The sequence below is a fragment of the Durio zibethinus genome, chromosome 12 (assembly GCF_047325235.1).
Source record: "Durio zibethinus cultivar Kanyao isolate XHJ-2024 chromosome 12, ASM4732523v1, whole genome shotgun sequence".
Lineage (NCBI taxonomy): Eukaryota > Viridiplantae > Streptophyta > Magnoliopsida > Malvales > Malvaceae > Durio > Durio zibethinus.
Window position 1 is genome coordinate 15,880,701 of NC_143173.1, and position 22,059 is coordinate 15,902,759.

Consider the following 22,059-nt stretch of genomic DNA (forward strand, 5'->3'; position numbering starts at 1 on the left):
AGGTGAAACAAACACTGAAAATGACATGAATCTTGTCTTGCCCGAACTCCTCCCCAACAAAACCTTCACCCATCAATTAATTATTAAGTCACGCTCTCTCTTTCAATATAGGTGGGCTTTTTCACTAACAAAACTTAATTAAAAAAAAATGGTAGGCTGCTTTCCTTTCCCCTATTGTTTTTTCTTAGACTTCGCACCACCCTACCGCAATCCTGGACTGTCTTTTGATTGTCTTTCTTGAAGTGGGCTTTCGATGATTCCAATTTACACTATGGCAAAATTTTATCTATATTAACAGTCGTGTATTTTATTTATAAAACATTGAAGTTTTAGTTTCAGTTTAATGATTGATATTTTAAATATAAAAAAATTTACATGTGTCCATTGCAATTGATTGTTTTTCCCTTTTATATTATGCTTTTTTGGGCACTAAATAATAAAAAAAAAGATCCACTAATATAAACTTTATTAAAAAATCAAATTTATTATTATTTTTAAATCTACCCAAAGCAAAATTATTACATATTCTTATTCTTAAACAAATACCCTAACTATTGAAACTTGAAATTTCAATTTAAAAATCTTTAATTTGAATAATGAGAAAGAAATGGTTTAATTTATGATAATAAAGAGTGTTACATCCCATTATATAATCTAAGATAATATATAATATATTGAAAAATTATTAAAATTCTTATGCTTATATATAAAAAAAATAAAGAATGATTATTTTTATTTTTATTTTTTTGGTAAAGAATAATATATATGATCATAAAAAGAACTTATGAAAACATAGAAAATTCATCACTACTGGTCTTAATCTTTTACCTGATTATTTTAAACACAAGATAAAAATAATATATAAATTATATAATTTAAAATTGATAAAAAAATATGTCTTTGACAAAAATAAAAAATGTATCGTATTTAACATGTCAACATAAGTTATAATACAATAATTTTTATAAATTACATATATTTAATATAAAATAAATAAAATATAAATACATAAATTATCAAAATTTTTATCTTTAACCATATAAATAAAGCCAAAAAATAAACTTACACATTATATTATTCTCAAGGATTGTAACCTTATATGTAGCATTTTTTATATTTAAAATCTTTTGATGTTTGATAATCATTTTGAGATCTGATTAATTTAAAATTGAATCAAATCAAATTTCATAAAAAAAATAAATTATTTTAAGTCTATTTTTTTATTTATAAAAGTTGAAATTAAAATTTTTTTAAAAAAAATTAAGCTTTTTGTCACTCGAAGTAACAAATATTGGTAACCATATATGTAGCATTATTAATTTATCTACATTTACTAAGGTGAAAATTACTGATCGTATAAATAACCTTTTCTTGTAAATTTATCTTTTTTAAGTCCTTAAATTAATTGTAGACGTTTGACACTATTCATAATTGACGGACGCGTCATGTTAGCAGTCGTTGCCACAACCGGTTCTGCTAACTCCGTGTGATTGGACCCCACAAAGCAACTGTGTGGTTCTCGCCAAAGGAGAGGACGTGATGGGAGATGATACGTGGCGCCCAAAAGTGGTGGGCCCATGTCCGAATATCTTAGCTTCTTGGTTGGAAACAGAAATCTTAAAAAGCCAAGTTTAGTTTTGTCGTAAGCCTTTTCTATGCCAGTGTCTGCTACAAACCTACAACATATAAAAGCAACAGGAAAAAAAGTAAAAGAAAAATGGGAATAATAGGCTAAATTAATGTACAAAAGGTTAGCAAAATAGTGTTCCTATAGTCATTTGATTGATTTTTAATTTATTCATAAAAATAAAATTTTAATTCTTTACATTAACAGACCACATAATTATTGAATATAATTAAAATTTGATTGTTTCTGTATTGAAACTATATTCAAACTAAATCTTTAAAAAATATAAGCCATCAACTTAGAAAAATATAAACTTAAAGAAGCTATAGGAAGCAGAGAATACATAGTGTTTAGCTTTCAATAGAGAGGAGTAGGTTTAGCCTCACAATGTGTTCATCCTGGGGCTCAAACCAAATTTCCAATGAAATAAGGGTTGCCATTTGGATCAAACTTTCGATAATGAATTGCTTATTTTATCTTGTTATGAAAACTAAGCGAATGTCATTTTAAATTTTTATTGTTCATCTAAATCGTCTATTTTTCAGCTTTCTCATGTTTATACAGTGGTTTTTTTTTATAAAAAGTGTCGTAATTTGAAAATAAAAAAATTATAAATATTAAAATTTAAAATTATTATATATTAATTTTTAAAAAATAATTGTATAAATTAATTAAATTAAATTTTATATCCTTTCTAAATTAATTGTATATTATTATTTTCTTTAATCGATGGTAGCAAGTAGTTTTTTACTGTAACAAAAATTATAGCCTAACTTTTCCCGTCTTTTATCATAATTTAAAACTATTGTGAATGGTCATAAACTTAAATAAATTTGACTTTCAACATATTAAATAGTTATTTACCACATATAAAAACTCATAAAACAAAAAATGTGTGTGCTAATTAATTGACAAAAATATCGGATTTTTGTTAGAATATTATTTTTGTAATAATTGAGATAATTAGAGATTAAATTTTGATTATTAAAATTAAAAATTGAACGTTCAATGTTTATTAGTTTTGTGAGAATATAATTTTGAGTTTTTAAGAAATCTCATAAACACATACAATGATTTGGGATTTGTTTTTTCATAATTTACAATTTTTTAATAGCATCTTCTTTTTTTTTTTGGAGGTCTCCAATTAATTGTGCCCCAAGGGTTAGGGATCCCGCCACTTCAAGTAGGAAATCACTGAAACACCGACCTTTCTAGCAAATCTCCTAGAAGACCAAATTAACTGTATTTGACCAAATAAAATATAATCAATTGTTTTCGAATTTAATATTCATTGCTCCAATGATCCAATAATTATCCCAAAGGCATAATTAAGAACATCAACAGGTTGAAAAACAATGAAAAGAAAAGAAAAAAAAAGTACATAAACAAAAAGACTCATCATGAAAAGTTTCGCTAGAACCACAAATATTTTGAGGAAAAACACATTTGTCCCTTTATTTCTGCCCAACTCAACACTAATTTTACCACCAATATTCTAATTTCTTTGCCACAATAAATAAAAATATACATTTTATTGTTCTCATCCATCTCAATTTACGATGTGCAATGAAAGTTTTTATTTCTAAAAAAAATTAAATAGACAGCAGGTTTCATAAAAAAAAATTTTTGAATTTACAAATTATTCATTAAAAAAAATTATTGATAGTGAAAATCAAACTTTTACCTTTCTTATCATCTCAATCAACTCCTATTAACGATATGCAAGGAAAGTTTATATATATGTATATATATATATATATGTATATATATATATATATGTGTGTGTGTGTGTGTAAAAAAAGAATTTACTTACATTAATATAAATGTTATATATTTTTTAAACTATTAAATCAAAATAGTTAAATGTAAAAGATCAAAAAAATATATAACACTTATATTAATATAAGTAAATCTCTATTCATATATATATATATATATATATATGATCAACTTACATAAAAGGAAAACTAAAAAGTTTTACGGTTTTTTAATCATTAATTTTAATAAATATAAAAAAATTTCGTCCATTGGATTTATAAAACATTATTTGAATTTATTAAAATTAATATTTAAAAAAATATAAAATTAAAAAGCTTTACCTTGATATAAATTGATCTTTTATATAGGGCCTAATAGTGAACTTTTCTTAGTAATTCTAGATAATAAAATTAAAACTTTTCATTATTTATATATAAATAATAATCCTAATTATTAGAATAGATATATATAATTTTAGATAACACAATGTGAGAAAAACTTATTTTTATCTGATATATTTTAATCTTTTGAAAATTTAAATTTGAAACCTTCAAATTAAAAAACCTCAGTTTCAAGTTTTTAATCTTTACACTTTTTTTCGAAAGGAAAAACGCATCAATTATTGAAACTTATTCAAGGAGTTCAAAATTCTAGCGCATTCTATAATAATCCATTACATTAGAACCAACCTATTGCCATGCCTTACGCATTGCATTAATTGAAGTCATTTAATCATCATTTTTATCATAAATACGTCATTAATAACCATTATTTGCAACAGAAATTTGTAGTGGGAAAAAAAATTCCCGTTGCAATTAAAACAGACATGATGCATAATTTAGAAATAAAAATGTCAATTTTATCTCTATCCAACGAAAAACTTAATTTTTTATCCAAATGAAGATAGATATATATATTACATTATAAGTATAAAAATTGATATTATTTTAAATTTTTATTAGGTACGAACGGATAATTTAACTCCCCTTATACCCATATATATATATATAACTTTTATTAAATAAGATAAATTATTTTTTAAAATTTAATTAAAATTAATATATTTTTATTAAAAATATATATTTATATATATTTATAAAAAATTACTTTAAAATATAAGATAAAAAAATAAAAATATATTTTTTATTTTTATTTCTTTTTTAAAAAATTGCAAATATGATAATTATTCATATCTATTTAATACCTACAAAAATGAGAAAAAAATAAATTTAAAACACCGATTGAATATGAATATATAACATAAAAATCTGAAGATTATAATAAAAAATACTCTACCCTCTTAATACCTTATCTAACTTCCCTATCTGAAAAAAAACCAAAAGAAAAAGTAAAAGGTAGATTTTGATGCAGAAGTAACTTAAATAAACGACAATAACCAACTCGAATTTGCAATAAAACCTTATAACAGAACGCAAGTGGCAACCTGGAACACGACAGAGAACAACAATTGAAGTTCAACAAGTACCATTTCAGTTTGATTATGAGCTTGTTTGTCATGCAAGTCCTACCAACTATAATTTTGCTCAGTTGTTACCTTTAACCACTCTGAAAAGAAAAACAGAACGCAAGTCTGGATTAAAAAAAACATATTGATAATTATCAGATATAATTCATTTGTTCTTGAAAGCTCCAACTATACCAATTGCTTTGGAGAAACGAATCGCCCAAAAGTTTACAAGAAATTAACAATTAAAAGGGGAAATAATGAAAATTTATGAAGTGAACTACAGCATGAACAAAATCCAGAAATTATAATCGATATCTGACTTTAATCACTTAAAGCATTTCATTTACGATTCTGCATACACAACGTGTTTAAGAAAGTCTTCTTCCACACCTTCCTTTCCCTCCTTTCTGTTGAACCTGTAGAACACTCTTGAAAATGCTTGCCGGATGTGGACTCGGGATTGTGATTGTTATTCAACTCTAATAGTTCAAAGAGAAAGGAATCAATATGCCAACACGAAGAGTACGAACAATATCCCAATACGAAGAGTACGAACAATGTAAGATCATCCTTTAGGTTGCTTTTGGAAATCCAAAACTTAAGATGAAGCATATCCAACATGCTGCAAACGCATTCAACCTCTTGCTGAAGCTGGTAGTAGACCACTCGAAATTTTCATGGTGTATAATCTTGAAAAAAACAGGATTCTATGTTAGCTCCAAAACCTATTAACTAACCAGCAATCATCAACTAAAATCTGCATTCATTTCTCATAACAGGAAGCAAGGCATACCTCAAATATAACCTGCCAGCATGGAAAGCAATGCACAAACATAGAAGATCACTAGTTGCAGGTCTAAATACTATCCATCCCAGAAAGTAGAAGTCACCTCCGTGTTATGGAACATATATTTCAGCACTAACCATAAAAGCATCCAATGTGAGCTTTAGTTATGGCTGACATCAGTAGAGCCAAAAGTTTACTGTATAACATGTTCAACTTCAAATTAGTATGAAATTTCTTGAAAACAGACCTTCAATGTTTGATAGTGATAATTAGTTACTTGCAAGGGTTACCTGCATTTGATTAGTTGCAGGTTCTTTAGTAGAAGAATCAGAGAAGAACATACTGGATCAGGTATCTGTAAGAATGTGGTAAAATCCTTTTAAATGGCTATTAAGAATTTAAAAAGAATCATCAAACAGCAAGTAATGAGACAATAGGAGCTGTGAGCCTTTATATAAAAGGCTAATGTTTACAAAGTAGACTTACAGAAAGCACAAACTTGTCCACCCTTCGTAGTTTTGTGAGTTACTTAGATCTACAATGTCCAAACTCCGCTGATGCATCTCAATAACATCAAAAACCCTGAAAGGATAATAGAAACACTATGAAGAGAAACTAAGAAAATCAGAAGGGGGTCCTAATTACCTAGAGACAATCAACACAAAATTTTCTAGCAATTGTTGAGGCATACCTCAAATAGCAACAGGCAGCCTTGAACAAAATGCATAAAAATTGAAGATCGCTAGTTGCACATCCAATTTGTATCCCGGAAAGCAGAAGTCACCAAATGTATTATGGAAACTACTTTTAGCACTAACCAAAGAAGCAACAATGTTAGCCTTAGTTATGCCCGACTTCAATAAAACAATCAGAAATGTATTTGTTCAAGTTACAAAATGTCCTAAAAATGGTGCACAAATGACTTCACCTATTCGGCATAGGTTTAACTTCAAACTAGTATAAAATTTCCAGAAAAAAAAGACCTCCAAAATTTTGATAATAATAGTTAGCTAGTTGCACAAGTTGTCTGCATTTCCTTTGCTGTAAGTCCTATACTGGTAGAGCTAGATAGAGTACCGGTTAATAATGTGGTGAAATACTTTTCACTTGGCCATTAAGAACTTAAAGAGAAAAACATAAACAGCAAGTGATAAAACACACAGTCGAAAGCCTTTCTGGCACAACAAAAAATCACATCTTTATAGAGTAACCCACAGAAAGGATAAAATTACCCTACATTTGTCAAGTTCTGTAAGTTGCTGAGATCTACAAAGTTCAAACTCTGATAATACGTCACAATAACTTGAAAAACTCTGAAAGGATAATAGAAACAGTATTAACAGAGCTAAGCAATTCTGAGTCACCATTAATAAGGAAATAATGGAAACCACCAAATGATATAATCTCAATGAAAACTTATCAAATAAAAGGAACAAGGACGTGTCCAAGTCTATTTTTTTTCATCACAAGGTTAGTGAAAAAAAACATTGTGTTAGTGATGTATTTTAATCAATTGTTTCCAGATAAATTTCTTGATCCATCACATAAGCTGGAATTATAAGGAAAAAAGGAAAAAAGAAAGAAAAGCTACCTGATTTACTCCATACATATCTGAAAATACAGCTTCTCTTTCTTAGACTTTTTATGTTACAACAGTACAATAAATGGGTTAAACAAAACAGGCAAGCAAATCTTCAGAGAGATTACAAGAAATTTGAGGTTGATTTCAGTGCTTGTGGATCACAGTTTCTAACACAAGATTGTTGCAAAAAAACCTCAAATCTGGCAAGAACACTTGGATAAATAACCTGGAAAAAGATCATGAGATAAATGATAGCAATGATCAGTATACGCAGTAAACCAAATATGGTTTTCCAATGAAGAAACAGAACATACAGTATTTTCTCCATACTGACAACAATTAATGCTTCTTATTCAAGTCTTTGACACCAATTATTGACTTTATCATTTCAGGGAACAGATGTCTAATGCACCTCCTTTTCCATTTCCGACATATAATGCAACAAATAATTAACATACTATAAAGTTATGCAAGTATACCAGATGAATTTAGAAGTGAAAAAAACTAAATATCCAAATTCTCATGAAGCAGAGGACAATATTCACATGTTAACAAAGGGATGCATGTGAACAGAAATGCTGTGTTTGTGATGCATGATAATGAATTATTAATAGATAAATTTCTTGATCCATTAGAAAGCTGGAATGAAAAAAAGAAAAAAAAAAACCCTGTTTTTATTTCATATCTGAATATGTAGCTTCTATTTCTTGAACTGTTTAGTTGGACAAAAAGCCTGGAAAAAATTCATGTGTAGAAGGTGCAAACAAACCAAAGGGACATTAAGTTGGGAAAAACTGGAAAGTGATGCAGAAATGAAACAAAGATGATTAACAAAAAGAACAAGGAGTGCACAAAATTACTAGAGTTAATTAGGGAACTGTCCATCTCTCCACTATCCATCTCTCCATAGGAATGAGATGATTCTAGTTCTTGACCTGGGAGGTTGCAATCTCTAATTTTCCCTCAATAACCAAGGAATCATATTCTACCAACTCCAATTCATGGATTGCTGTAATTGAAAGTTAATCCACAAACTGTCCCCCTTCACTATTCTCAAGTTTCATCAAGAGGGCAAGATGTCGATTAGCTTAGGACAATCTTAAGTAAAGTTCTTCAAGCCGAGAAAATGCCCCCACATTTCTCATTCTCTTCAGGAAAACCTAGTTCCTACCAATTCAAGATTTGTTAAAATATTAATGCTTCCTTTTGAAACAAGTATTTGAGTGGGTAAATTTGAATTTGATTTGTTTTTCATTTTTGTGAGGATGAGGGTGGTCATTGCGAGAGAATAAAAGGATGCATTTGGAATACACTTTGTTATCTAGGTTGTTTAAATTCACTATTTGAATCATTCTATAAATCCATGTATTAATGTGTAATTATATAACTCACTTACTAATCAGTACTACCACTTAATTTCTTCTACAGGTGAAATCCAACATCTTCTTAAAGAGGAATTTCAAACTACAATCCAAAAAATTTCAAGGAATCTAGATGGCTTAGTAGCTAAAAGAATGTACCCTTGTCCAAATTAGCACCAAGGAAAAACCTCAAATTGGGAGATGTTTCCAGAGGAGCAGCTGTCCGAATTGTTTTGAGAAGTCCTTGAACTGAACGAATCAAGGAAAGGAAGACAGTGTTGCTGGTATAGACTAGAGAATATGGTAGTCACTGATTTCATACAATAAAGGAGAGAGGAAAGAAATAAGTTTTTCTTCATTGATTTGAAAGCTGTGCACATTGTTGCCGCCCCTGCACCAAGAAATCCAAATTTCATATGAAGTGGAGCTTGATGCAAAGCTGTCGAACCATAAAAAACTTACCTTCACATAATTCTGGTACAGAAAAATGTGCTCTTGTAGGTCCAGGCTATCGCAGCTCATGCATGAGGAATTTCATTTGGATGGAAATCATCAATTAGGATTTGCAACCAATACTCAGAAGTAAGGAGATGGAAGGCTGTAAAAATATTTCCACAAATTAAACATCCGTTGTAGATCTAATTCCATCTAAAAGTTAAAATGCACAAGTCAATCCTTGCATTATGATATTAATTTTCTCAAACTAGTGGAAGCATCAATATTTGCTAAAGCCAAGCCCAAATGAAAGACATCATTTTGGAAGGATTTATGAGTGGGTCAGAGTTGCCATGCCTACAAATTTTGTAAGACAGATTAAGTATAATAACTTATTATGTAACCAGATGATAGATAAAATTCGAGGGATGGACCAAAGTTATGCAAACTAACCATTTAACACAGCTTGCTCATATGAGCTCTGGATGTTCATGGAAGACCTTTGATGTTTTCTCATTTACTCTTACAGATTGTCTCCTTGATGGATCAGATGTAACAGAGAGTGCGAACCATGTCTTTGAGGCTACATTTGATCATCTACTGTTGGTAGTAGAGATGCCCAAGAGGCGATGAGGAAAGAAACGAACTGCCTAAACTTGAAGGTGCAGGAGTACCCAAAAACCTGATATTCAGAGATGGTACACTACCATACAGATCAATAGATTGCCAGAAAAATTAACAGAAGGCAAAAGCATTTGAAGCTAGTAGCGCAAGCAATGCCTCAAATAAGTGACTAAATAACACTTTTTTAACTTGATTCAACTATCCAATACTACACAGATTAAAGGTTCTACAACAGTTGCTAATGTCACATCCCCTTCTCCAGAAATAATATTAGTTTACTTTGAATTAAGGACTTTTCAACTTACTCAAATTTGGCAAAATCTTGTATAACAGAATATGCTACTTTTTGCATGCTTGAAGAAAATATATTTTGAAGGTTCCAGACGCAGAATTAAGAAGAATTGAGTAATCAAAATTAAATGAGAAAACTATTTTTTATTGTACATTATAGTTTGAAAATCAAATCATTAACCAACTTAAATAGTCTCTCTACTAGGGCCCATAAAAGATTCATACTTCCAATATTAACAAGGTAGCATAACCCAATAATTGGAGATGAATTTGTAGGCCGAAGTGCCATAGAGAAGCTTCTCCTCTACAAAATTTTACACAACATAAATCCATTATCTTTATCACGAATGCATCAATCATAGTTTAAGTGCTTTTTTCCCGTTCTACCGATATTTAAATCTACCCGTACTTTATTTTCATACTCTTCCATATACCATCCCCTATACCAAATACACAAGCTATTCCTCATCAAGAAAAGCAAATCAAAGTAATGATATTAACAAAAATTTCTACTCCAGAAAGAGAAAAGCAAATATTAAAAATTTTTTAGCGACCGTTTGTTATCTTAGCTCGTGCAAATTAACTAATATCTTTGAAAAGAAGAACAACAATCCGGCATCAATCTCCTACTGCAAAAATCATAAAAACTCACTACACATTTTATAGTTAAACCAGGTTAATCATAAGAAGGATTGGATTCAAAAGATTGTCAAATAAGAGGAAAAACCACATATTCAACTAAATGAAAATAATCAACTAAAATTTGCAATAGAATTTCAGAAGCAACAGGATGCAAGTGGTGAGGCATTCCTTAAATATTAACTGATAGCCTGGAACAGGAAGCACCGCAATTGAAGATCAATAGTTGCAGGTCTACTTTGTATCCCAGAAAGCAAAAGACACTAAGTAGAAAAGCATTAATGTTAGCCTTAGTTGTGCATGACTTCATTAGATCAACCACAAAAGCATTGGTGCAAGTTACAAAATTTCTTCTAATAATTGTAAACTGTGTACTAATGGCTTAACCTAGTTGCTATGGCTTTTTTCAAACTAGAACAAAAGCCTTTTAAAAGGACCCTCACAAATTTTATGATAGAAATAAGTGGCACAAGATAGCTGCAGTTGATCTGCTGTAGCCCTGTACGTCGTTTAGTGGAAGACCAAAAAAGGAACATATTGGATTGAATATCTGTTAAGAGAGATGAAATACAGTTTTCTTAGTTATTAATATTTTAAAAAGAGAAAATAAACAGCTACTGATGAGACACTATCGGGGACTAGTTGTGAGCCTAATGATACAAAACACAGCATATGGTTGCAGAGTGAACCAACAAAAAGCATAGACATACTACTCTAACATTTCGAAACGAGTATTTGAGATAATGAATTTAAGTTTGATTTGGTTGTCAATTTTTTGAGGATGTGTAGTCATTATATTTGAGGGAGTATAGAAGGATGCATTTAGAATTCACTTTGTTATCTGGGTATTTTAAATTCATTACCTTGAGGTATTCTATAAATCCATATATTTAAATGTAATTATACAACTCATATGTTCGTGAGTATTACTGCATAATTTCTACTACATTTGATATCTTCTAAACCGTAAATTTACAAATGTGACATAAAATTTCATGAAATTAGATGGCTTATTGGCTAAAAGAACATACCCAAGAAAGTTAGGATCCATACTTGCTACTCAGGAAAACCCTCAAGTGGAGAGATCTTTTAAGAGAAGCAGCTCTTCAAGTTGTTTAAGTAGTCCTTGACTGAATGAATCATGAAAAGGAAGAGAGGTCTTCTGGTATGAACTAGAGAATATGGCAGTCACTGATTTCATACGGTACAAAAAAATGGAGTAAAGGTAATTTTTCTTTATTGATTTAAAATCTATGCACATCAGCATTGGTGCTCCAGGAATTTGAATTGAACTAAGCGAAGCTTGAGACAAAGCTCTGGAACCATCAAAAACTGTCATGCAGATAATTCTGGGATAAAAAAATGAGCTATTGCACCTCCAGCCTAAGGCAACTCTAGGAAGAAGAACTTCATTTTGATGGCAATCATCAATTAGAATTTGCAACAAAGCTCAAAAGTAGCTAGGTTGATGGTAGCCCGTGAAAGTAAAGCAATTTGCCATAAAGTAAGTATCAGTTGCAGATTTAATTCCATCTAAAGGCAAAATCATCAGTATTTACATTAATTGTGCTTGAAATGAATACAATACGCCACAAAATCATTTGCAATATTTGATTTGTTCTACCCAAAACAATACTCAACAAGTACTTTTTTTTCCCTCTTTACGAAGATTGAAGAACTCCAATTCAATAAATTTTAAAATTGCTATACAAAAATAGAGAAATAATGCACCTCAGTGATGACTAAACAATTGACAGCCAACATAAGAGTGAATTATGGAGCTATCCACCTCTTCAATTGAATGACACTATACTACTTCCTTGAGCTGGGAGTACTGCAATCTCTAATTTTCACCTCGTGCAGACCACAAAGCAGTCTCTCAAAAGGCAACAAATCAAAATTCAATCAACTTCAATTCATGGATTGCCGCAATTCAAAGTTTACCCACAACTTGTCCTCCATTATTCTCAAGTTCATTGAAAGGTTTAGATGTCGAGTAGCTTATGACAGTACCATTCTTCAACATGTGAGAATGCCCCACATTCTTTATTGTCTTCAGAAAAAAGCCATTCCTACCATTTCAAGATGTGTTAGAACCTTAATGTTTTCATTTGTAAACAAGTATCAGAGAGTGAATTATAAATTTGATTTGTTGTTCCTTTTTCACCGACTATTGTAGTCATTACACTAAAAGAGTATAAAAAGATGTATATGGAATTCATTATTCAAGAGAAATTTTACAAATCCATGTATTTAAATGGAATTACATAAGTCATGTATTTGAGCCTTACCACATGAAATGGAGATTTTCGAATGAAATCTAAAATTTGATGGAATCTAGATGGCTTAGGTGCACAAAGGACATGCCTATGGAAGTTGGGATCCACAGTTACCACCATCGAAAACCTTCAAACTCGGAGCTCTTTCAAAAGGAACGGTCCTTGGACTCAATGACTCATCATGATAAGCACATCATGATAATTCTGGTCCGTCTGATTAAAAAATATGGTTGCCACTGATTTCGTGACAAGAGAAGGAAGGAGTTGAAATCCTTATTCTTTACTGACAAAAAATCTGAGCGCATCAACATTGCAACTCTAAGAAACCAAATTTTCAAGTGAAGTTTGCAGAGCTTGATGCCAATCCATCCAAGTATTGAAAACTTTCATGCAGATAATTCTGGGATAGAAAAATGAGGCCATTAATCTCTAGAATAAAGCAAATCATACAACAGGGAACTACGCTTTAATGAGAACCATAAACTGGAATTTGCAATTGATTCTTAAAAAGAAAAAAGAGCAATTGATTCTTAAAAAGAAAAAAGAATCCAGGAAGCCTATAAAAGATTTTGAAGCAAATTAAGCAATAGTCAACCCTTTTATCATAAAAGTAATGAAGAATTTGGCATTAGAATTCAAGAAAAAAATGAGAAAACAGTCCACAAACTTCAATCGATTAAGAATTTTTGAAAGAAAAAAGAATAAATAATTAAGTAATATAAGTAGCTAAATAAAATGAAAATGAAGGAGTACCTGACCCTGAGTTAGATTGCGTTAATAATGGCAAATGGACACGTTGACAAATTTGGCTTCTGAGTATTGCTATGAAATGAGTTTATTGTCAATAAAAATGACAGGCACGCGGGAAATGATGGGCCAATCTTTACCTTTCCCCTTCTCGCAACGTTCACTCAGCATAGGACAACCGTAAATCCAAATAAAAGAAAGGGAGTCAGGAAGCCCCTGTGCCGGCATGGATTTGAGTGCTCGACAACGGCTGATATGCAACTTGCGGAGAGAGGTGAGGTGTTGAAAGCCCTTGTCGTCCAAAAGCTCAAGATTTGGAAAAGAAGATATGCTCAGGTCGGTAAGAGAAGAGGGCAGCTGATGTTCATCTGGAAAAGGCTCGTTTGCAACTGTAAGTGAATGGAACTTAGTTCCCCTCAAGTAATCGTGCTCCGAAGGATGGCTGATATGCAATCGACGAAGAGAGGTGAGGCGTTGAAAGCCCTCGTTGTTCAAAAGCTTAAGATTTGGAAGACCAAAAATGTCAAGATCAGCAAGGGAAGAGGGCAGCAGATGTTCATCTGGAAAACACTCCAATTTTTCACTCTCGATTACGAGGTGTGTAAGTGAAGGGAGTGTCTTCAAACTCCATTCCCCCCTCGTCATGCTCACAATCAGCTTTTCACTTCTTCTCATAGAAATAGTTTTTAATTTGGAGGGCAAGCCCTCTCCTGCTAATGACCCTATTTCTGGACAATCTGATATTTCCAATTGCTCCAGGGATGGGAAAAGGGAGTGCATATGCTTTGGCAATGACTTCAAATTTTGGCAATCTGAAAGCATAAGTCTCCTTAAATTGGTGGCAGATATTTCAAAAGATATCAAATTAGGGCATCTATTGATTCGCAAAGTATTGAGACATGCGAGATGCTGGTGGTGAGGCCCCTCTGATGATGAACCAATCCACTTCAAGTCGTCACAACTCTGAAAAGAAAGACTTTTTAGCATAGGAAATGATCCTAATGGAAAATATTCTAGGGGACGACACCTTCCGCCTTCTATCTCCAAGGATTCAAGGGATTTATACAAGGGGATTTTGAAACAATCCAAGACACCAAAATAGATTCTCAATTGCTTCAGCCTGATACCTTCAGGAAAGGATCTGAGATTAGAACAATAAGACATAGTTAACTTTTCAAGAAGAGTGCAGTGTTCCATCATCCGCTCCATTTGGGAATCATTGATATCCTGATTCCAAATATCCAACTCTCGAAGCCCAAAAGGCAATGACCCCAATTGCAATTCATCGCAACCCAATAACTCAAGTTTGCAAATGCTTGGTGCACTAGGAAGCAAGCCACGAAGATTTCCACATCGTTCAATCCGAAGTTTCGTTAAAGATGGGAGGTGCTTGGGCAGAAAATTGGTTAGCTTGCCACACTTTATTATGCTTAGCTCTTGCAAACTAGAGAAAGCATCATCTCTCGAGCAAAGCCTCCATTCTTTCCATTCCGGCATATCTGAAAAGATTAAAGTTTTAAGAGATCCAAATGGTTTCCTCGATGCATCACAAGGCCCGTAGAAACCATTATTATCATCACCGACTGTTTCTACTTTGAGAAACCCTGAAATAGAGAGAGATTCCAAAGATGATAATTGCCCAAGCGGTGGCAAGAACAAGCAATATTTACAGCCGCTTAACTCCACAGATACCACATGTGAGAATGAAGAACGCCCCACCCATTCCGGGAATCCAGTACCTCCATAATAACTAATGACAAGACGCTCCAAGTTTGTATGGGGCTCCAGTTGTTCAAGTATTTCTCTTTCACGTGTTGTATCATCAATATCATGACCTGAACTCCACAGCAACTCCAACTCCTTAAGGTCCTTCTTATCCTTCAAATTGGCATCTTTGGCATCCCTTTCACAGGCAACATTTTCTAAACCTGAAATGGCAAGTCTTCCATGTAGATGCTTGAGCTTTCCTAACTCATTAATGCTTGAACCATTTTGCTCGCCCAAAACAAAATCTGTTAATGTTCGAAGATCTTTCAACTTATCCATTCCTTCTGGCATTCTTATTAAACTTGTGCCCCTAATATCGAGATGTTGCATGTTGATCAATTTGCACATATCTTTGGGCAACTTAACAAGGTCTACGCATCTGAACAATATTAATGTTTGCAAACAGTACAATGCACTCAAAGAGTCCGGCAAACATTTAATTTTAGTTTTGGATAAATTCAAATATCGCAAATATTTTAAATTGCAAATATTGTCTGGCAACTCAATGATATTATAATAATTAGCCAAAGAAAGTACCCGCAAGCATCTACAATTTGTTATCAAATCAAGCAGTTGGCTGGTAACATAACAATCCGATGCAGGTGGGTTAATGGAAAGGAATGTTCGCAAACTTTTTGCTCTCGATAATGTCTTAAATTTCCCACTCATATCATATCTTTCTGGGATATAGGACAAATGACGAGTCTTTTCAGTTATTTCACAAGAACCACCACCACTACCTACCAATCCGCAAAAAAATTCTCCAGATATAGATTTAGCTAAGTCACTAATTAGGTCATGCATGACAAAGCAAGATTTTTCCTTTGATTGTTGGAAAAATGACCTGATTGCTAAATCTTTGAAGCATTTGTTACCTTCTGCGTTGCCATATTTTTTGGAAATTTGCAAAAGACCTTCAGCCATCCATAGTAGAATGAGTTCTTCCTTTTTGAATTCATAATCTTTAGGAAAAATAGAACAATATGCAAAGCAGCGCTTCAACTGTGAAGGAAGATAATAATAACTTAATTTTAAAGATGAAGGAATAGTAGTACCTTCCTCTTCTAGTTTGTTCCACAAATCACTCTGTAATATTTCCTTCCATTCATCAGCTTCTTTATAACGCAGAAGACCTCCAAGTGCTTTTGCTGCTAGAGGGAGGCCTTTGCATCTTTTGGCAATGGCTTCACCGATTACCTCCAGATCTGGATGCATGCTTGGGCTTCCATCAACAAATGCATGTTTTGCAAGTAACTTCCAACAATAATCATCAGATAATTTATCAAGAGGATTAGTTTGAACATTCCTCACAATGTCTGCAACACTTTCACTACGTGTTGTTACGATAATTTTGCTGGTTTTTGCCCCAGAAGTGAAAGGTCTTCTCAGCTCTTCCCAGTCTTCATATTTCTCGTTCCAAACATCGTCCAATACAAATAGAAACTTCTTTCCCAACAGCTTCTCCTTTAGTTTCAGTTGAAGCTGATTTAAGTTCTGACTACCATCACAGCTACAAGTGATTTCTTCAAGAATAGTTTTGGTTACCCTGACAGCATCAAATTCGTCTGAAACACACACCCAAGCTCGGAGATCAAATGATTTCTTCACTCTCTTGTCATTGTAGATCAATTGTGCCAGGGTGGTTTTACCAACCCCGCCCATACCCACAATTGGAATCACATCTATCCGATTTTTAGTTGGATTTTCTGGGATCAACAACTTTATTATTTTTTCTTTTTCATCATCTCTGCCATAAACACCAGACTCATCCACCAAAGAAGTTGCAGGTGATCTTTGGAATGCCTTTTCTCCTCCGCAACTTTCTTTCAAACCGTGGATATCTTTTTGATTGACTAGATAGTCCAGTCTCCCAATGATATCGTTCAGCTTTGACTCTATCCCCTCTTCAAAAGGATTGGGACTGGGAGAAGAAGAAAAGTGACTTCCATCGATCTTATCGAGGAGGTCCTCCGCATCATAAACAACATCTTTGAGCTCATCGATCCAGCTCCTGACATATGGGTTGGTAATCTGCTTATTTTCAGCATCACCCAGCACTACATTAACTGACATGAGCGTTGGCTTCAGTTTCTTAAGAAGACCATCTTCGAATGTCGTTCCTCTAATGAAGTCCAAGAACTGACGAGAAGCCAACCTGTCGAAAATAACTTGGAGGGAAGCAGAGAGAAAAGCTCCACCTACCAGAGCCCAGGCCATTTTTTTTTTCTTTTTGCTTTTGACAAGGAAATTTAAAGAAGATCAAAAGAAGTGAACGCAAACAATGGAAAGAAGGGTGCTCAGACTCAAGTGAAAGGGCTCGGTGAAATTGGTTCAGGGTAGGGGCGAAGAGTAATAAAAAGAACGCACTGTAGAGTAGAGAGTGATTATATTTAGTTTGAATAATATCTTATATTATTACAGAGTGATTGTAGAAGCCTTGGCGTGAAGTCTCCATAAAAGTTAAGTAGTGATGAGTCACATCTGACTCCGTCATGTCCCTTTCATCTTGATGCTACACCAACAACCATATTGTATAGATATGTATGGATAATTAAATTTAGGATGGGAAGAATCCTATGCCAACTAGCATATTAATGCATTTATTTCCAATTATTTTTATAATATTTTTTATGTTTATTATTAAGAAAAAAAAAAAAAGGAGATAAGGTTGGGATTTTACGATTGATAGGTTACATCAAGCGTGTGAAATATTCTGTCTCACCTGTATGCTTTTTATACAAGTGTACGTTACAGTTGCAGATTCAATATAATAATATAATACAAAAACATATGAAAATACAAGTAATATATTTTAAATTTTTAATAAAAATTAAAATATAAATTTTAAAAAAATAAAAAATATATATTTTATGTTAAACACATTAATAATTAATTATGATATAATAATTTTTATATTTTATATGTATTTAATATAAAATAAATACCACAAATTACTAACATTATATATTTAAAATTTTATTCATAATTATTGATATTATTTTTTATTTTAAAAATATTTTATTTGTTTATATAACTGTAAACTGTATGTCAAATTTTTATTAAATTATTCATTTTATAGTTTATGCATATTTTAAATTTTAAATTTTTTAAATAAATATCTAATATCATTTTTAGAAAATAAAATACTGTTTATAATGATAAATTTTAGCTTTCAAAAACAATAAATTCAACTTATTTATACTTTATCAAAAAAGGAAATTTTCCTAAATAAATAAAAAAAAGGGAAGATTTTTTTTATAATGAGATTGTAAATAAATTTAAATAATGATTCTTATGAATTTTTCAAATGCAAAGATTTTTTTAATAACACTAAAATTTTGAAATATTTATAAAAAAATTTTCAATATAAAAATGAGTTTATTTTTCTTCTACTCATAAATAGGATTTTAAAATAAAAAAAAAAGTCAACAAACAAACTTTTGTTAAAAAAACATATGAATAAAAATAAATAAATAAATATTTACATATTTATGCATGATTATTATGTTTCATTATTTGCATCTCATGTGCATTACTTGATTATAGAAAAATAAACATGAATTTTCAATAATAAAATTTTAAAAAAATTTGAGTAGTAATTTTAAAGAAATTTTTATGTGAAAAAATTTTTTCTAATATTATCGACATATTAAAATATGTTGAAAACTCTTCTATAATAAGATTCTAGTTGTATAGATAATTATATATTATTCCTCCTTTTTTTATTTTTTTAGTTAGTATCACTAATAATTTTTTAATTATAATTAAATATTTAATATGATATATAAATTTTAAAAAATTTTAATGTAATATTTGAATTATATATTTTTTAATTATGTGACACTTATTTTTAATATAATTATTTTAAATAAGAAAATGAGATCGATGAAAAAATTTTATACATTTTTTATTAAAAAATTTATAATTTAATTAGATATTTTATTAAAAAATTTTATTTAAGTATCACATTCAATATTTTATTATAATTCAAAAATAATTCGTGATATTATTTTTAACTTTTTGAGATATTTTTAGATTATTTTTTAATATTTAATTTTTATTTTGAATTTAATTTTTATTTTTTTTATTTTCTAATATTAAAAAGCATGAAACATTAATTTTATAAAAAATAAATTTTAATATTAAATATACTAAAATTAAAATTTTTATATTATGTGAAAATAAAAAAAAGAACCCAATAATTTAAAACAAGAGAGTATATTTAAATATTAAATATACATGGACATTTTACATATTAACCAATCATTAAACTAAATTTTTTTGATAAAAAATCATTAAACTAAAATTAATTTTTTTAATTCCTTTAATTTAATTTCAGAAGTATATTTTGAAAGCAAGATGATAGCATTGTGATGTCATCCACAATTGTATTTATTTTCCTTGAGTTCAAATATATTTTACAATAATAAAATCAAATATGAAAAAGATTAACAAATTTTTTTAATTGAACAGAAATTAATATTAATTTATTGTTACTTATGTTTCATTTATTTAAGTAACATGATCATCTAGTTTGTCGATTGTCAATAATAATTTAACAAACATTTAACAATTATATTTTCACGAAAAGCACCAAAAGTTAATATATTTTACAAACAAATAAGTCATTATTTCAATATAATAATTGATCGATTTGTACGATCAATTATACCTATGAAGGATTCGAAAGAAATCTTTTTATGTGTCTATTTATAATATATAAAAAATTATAAACAAAAAATTTAAAGTAATATTTCGTTGTAATATTATAATTTTCAACAACGAATTCTTATATCTTAAAAAAATTAATTAAATTATTATTAATACTCTTAAATATATCATTTCAATATATATATATATATATATATATATGAGAGAACAATCATTCAACAAAGAATCATAAATTTTAAAATATCCATAAAAAATTTTTGAAGATGTCTAAGAAAAAATAAACCTTCAAAGTTTATTATTTTTTAATTTTGAGATGCACATGAACATCTTAATCTATAACTTGCATGCGCCTCTCCAATCAATATTTGTCTTTCACAATTTTATTTCTTGTTCACTTTCAATAAAAATTTAAATTCTTTCTCCAACCTCTTCTATATATCAATTTGATTTTTCCTTTTTCCTTTTGGTATTTCAAAGTAAATAATTACCAATAAATTAACATAGACTTTTAAGTAACGTAATCCTAAACTTTTATTTATTTTCAAAATAAGTTTAATTTTAATAAATATATATTTATGTAGTAAATTGGTACGAGAACAATATTGCTTTAATATTCAAAAATATTTTAACTCGACATTTCTCTATTAGTTATTACAATTGATTTGTTCTGCAAAAAGTAAAGCACGTTAACTTTTGGCATATTAAAATGAATAACTATTTCAGTGTTCATAAAATAATTAGGAGTTTAAACAATTTTTTTAATCAATAGAGTTTATGAAAATTTAGTAATAAATTTATCTCTTCTAAAATAATTTATGTGAGGCTTTTTAACTTTTTTTATCGATCTAAAATGCATTGTAACTTTTTTTCTAATCTTTGTTAATTGGAATGATTGTTGATATAAGAAAAGTGTATACCATTAACATTAAAAAATAGGATAAAAATACATAAATAATCACCAAATTTTTGGGATTACTTTCGAATGGTCACTTTAAAAATAGGATAAAATACCAATTAACATTAAAAAAAAATGATAAAATATATAAATAGTCACCAAAATTTAGGGATTGTTTTAAAATGTCACTTAAACATTAAATTTTTAATTTACTTACTTAGTTTATTTAAGTATTTTTTATCATTCAATTGTTAATGTCTAAAGGTAAATTGACTCGGCAATACTTTGTTAGTTATTAGATGTTACGTGATATTATCACGTCATCTGATAAATCATGCGATATTATAAAATTTTTAAAATAAATAAATTTTATTTAATTAAAATTTAAAAAGTTATATTTTAATTACTCGAATTAAAAAATTTATAATTTGATTATTAACAAAAAAAAAGACCCTCAAAATTTATAAGATATATAAATAAATATTTGATATTTGGTTTGCATAAAATTAAATTATAAATTTTTTATTTTATAGTAATTACACCATTTAAATTTGAAAAATAGATTAATATTATCCATTTTTTAAAAATTAATAAAATAATGCTACTTTAATTATTTGTTATTCAACTCATCCAAATAAATTAAAGTAAGTATTTCTTATTTTACAATATCTAGTTTTAGTTTCATGTAATTAAATATTGAGGAAAATATAGATAACAAAGTACAATAAAATAATTTATTATATTATATTTCATAAACCGTTAGTGATTAAATCGTTATAAAATAATAATTTTAAAAATATTGATGATCAAAATATAAAAATATAATAGTTACTTTAATTTGTTTAGATTAACCAAATGACAAATACTTAAAGTAATAATATTTTAGTCAATCGACTAATATTCATCTATTGTTCAAATTTAAATAGTATGTTTATAATAAAATAAAAGTTCATAATTTAACTTCATGCAAAAAAATTAAATGGTTGTTTCTATTTTTTATAAAATTCAATGACTTATTTGAGTATTATCATAATATATTTTAACAAATAATAAATAATAAAAATAATTTATTATATTAAATTTTATAAACGTTAGTGATCAACTCATTATAAATTTATAATGACAGTG

The 22,059-nt window shown here is 29.5% G+C and overlaps 1 pseudogene across 3 annotated transcripts; it reads right to left on the bottom strand.

The window, feature by feature from the left end:
• Positions 1-5,145: 5,145 nt before the first annotated feature.
• LOC111297329 (putative disease resistance RPP13-like protein 1 pseudogene) lies at positions 5,146-17,747 on the bottom strand (annotated as a pseudogene). Of its 3 annotated transcripts, XR_016325965.1 has the most exons (13): positions 13,605-17,747; positions 12,940-13,251; positions 12,304-12,644; positions 9,472-9,700; positions 9,046-9,181; positions 8,743-8,974; positions 7,232-7,448; positions 6,878-6,953; positions 6,332-6,453; positions 6,127-6,222; positions 5,931-5,995; positions 5,647-5,836; positions 5,146-5,542 (listed from the first exon to the last, which is right to left on the bottom strand). The product of XR_016325965.1 is annotated as a putative disease resistance RPP13-like protein 1 pseudogene, transcript variant X2 (transcript). The 3 variants fall into 3 exon arrangements; XR_016325964.1 differs by having other exon boundaries at positions 6,878-7,448; positions 11,604-12,644; XR_016325966.1 differs by lacking the exons at positions 5,146-5,542; positions 5,647-5,836; positions 5,931-5,995; ... (5 more) ...; positions 9,046-9,181; positions 9,472-9,700 and having other exon boundaries at positions 12,074-12,644; positions 12,864-13,251; positions 13,605-17,728.
• Between the last annotated feature and the right edge of the window lie 4,312 nt (positions 17,748-22,059).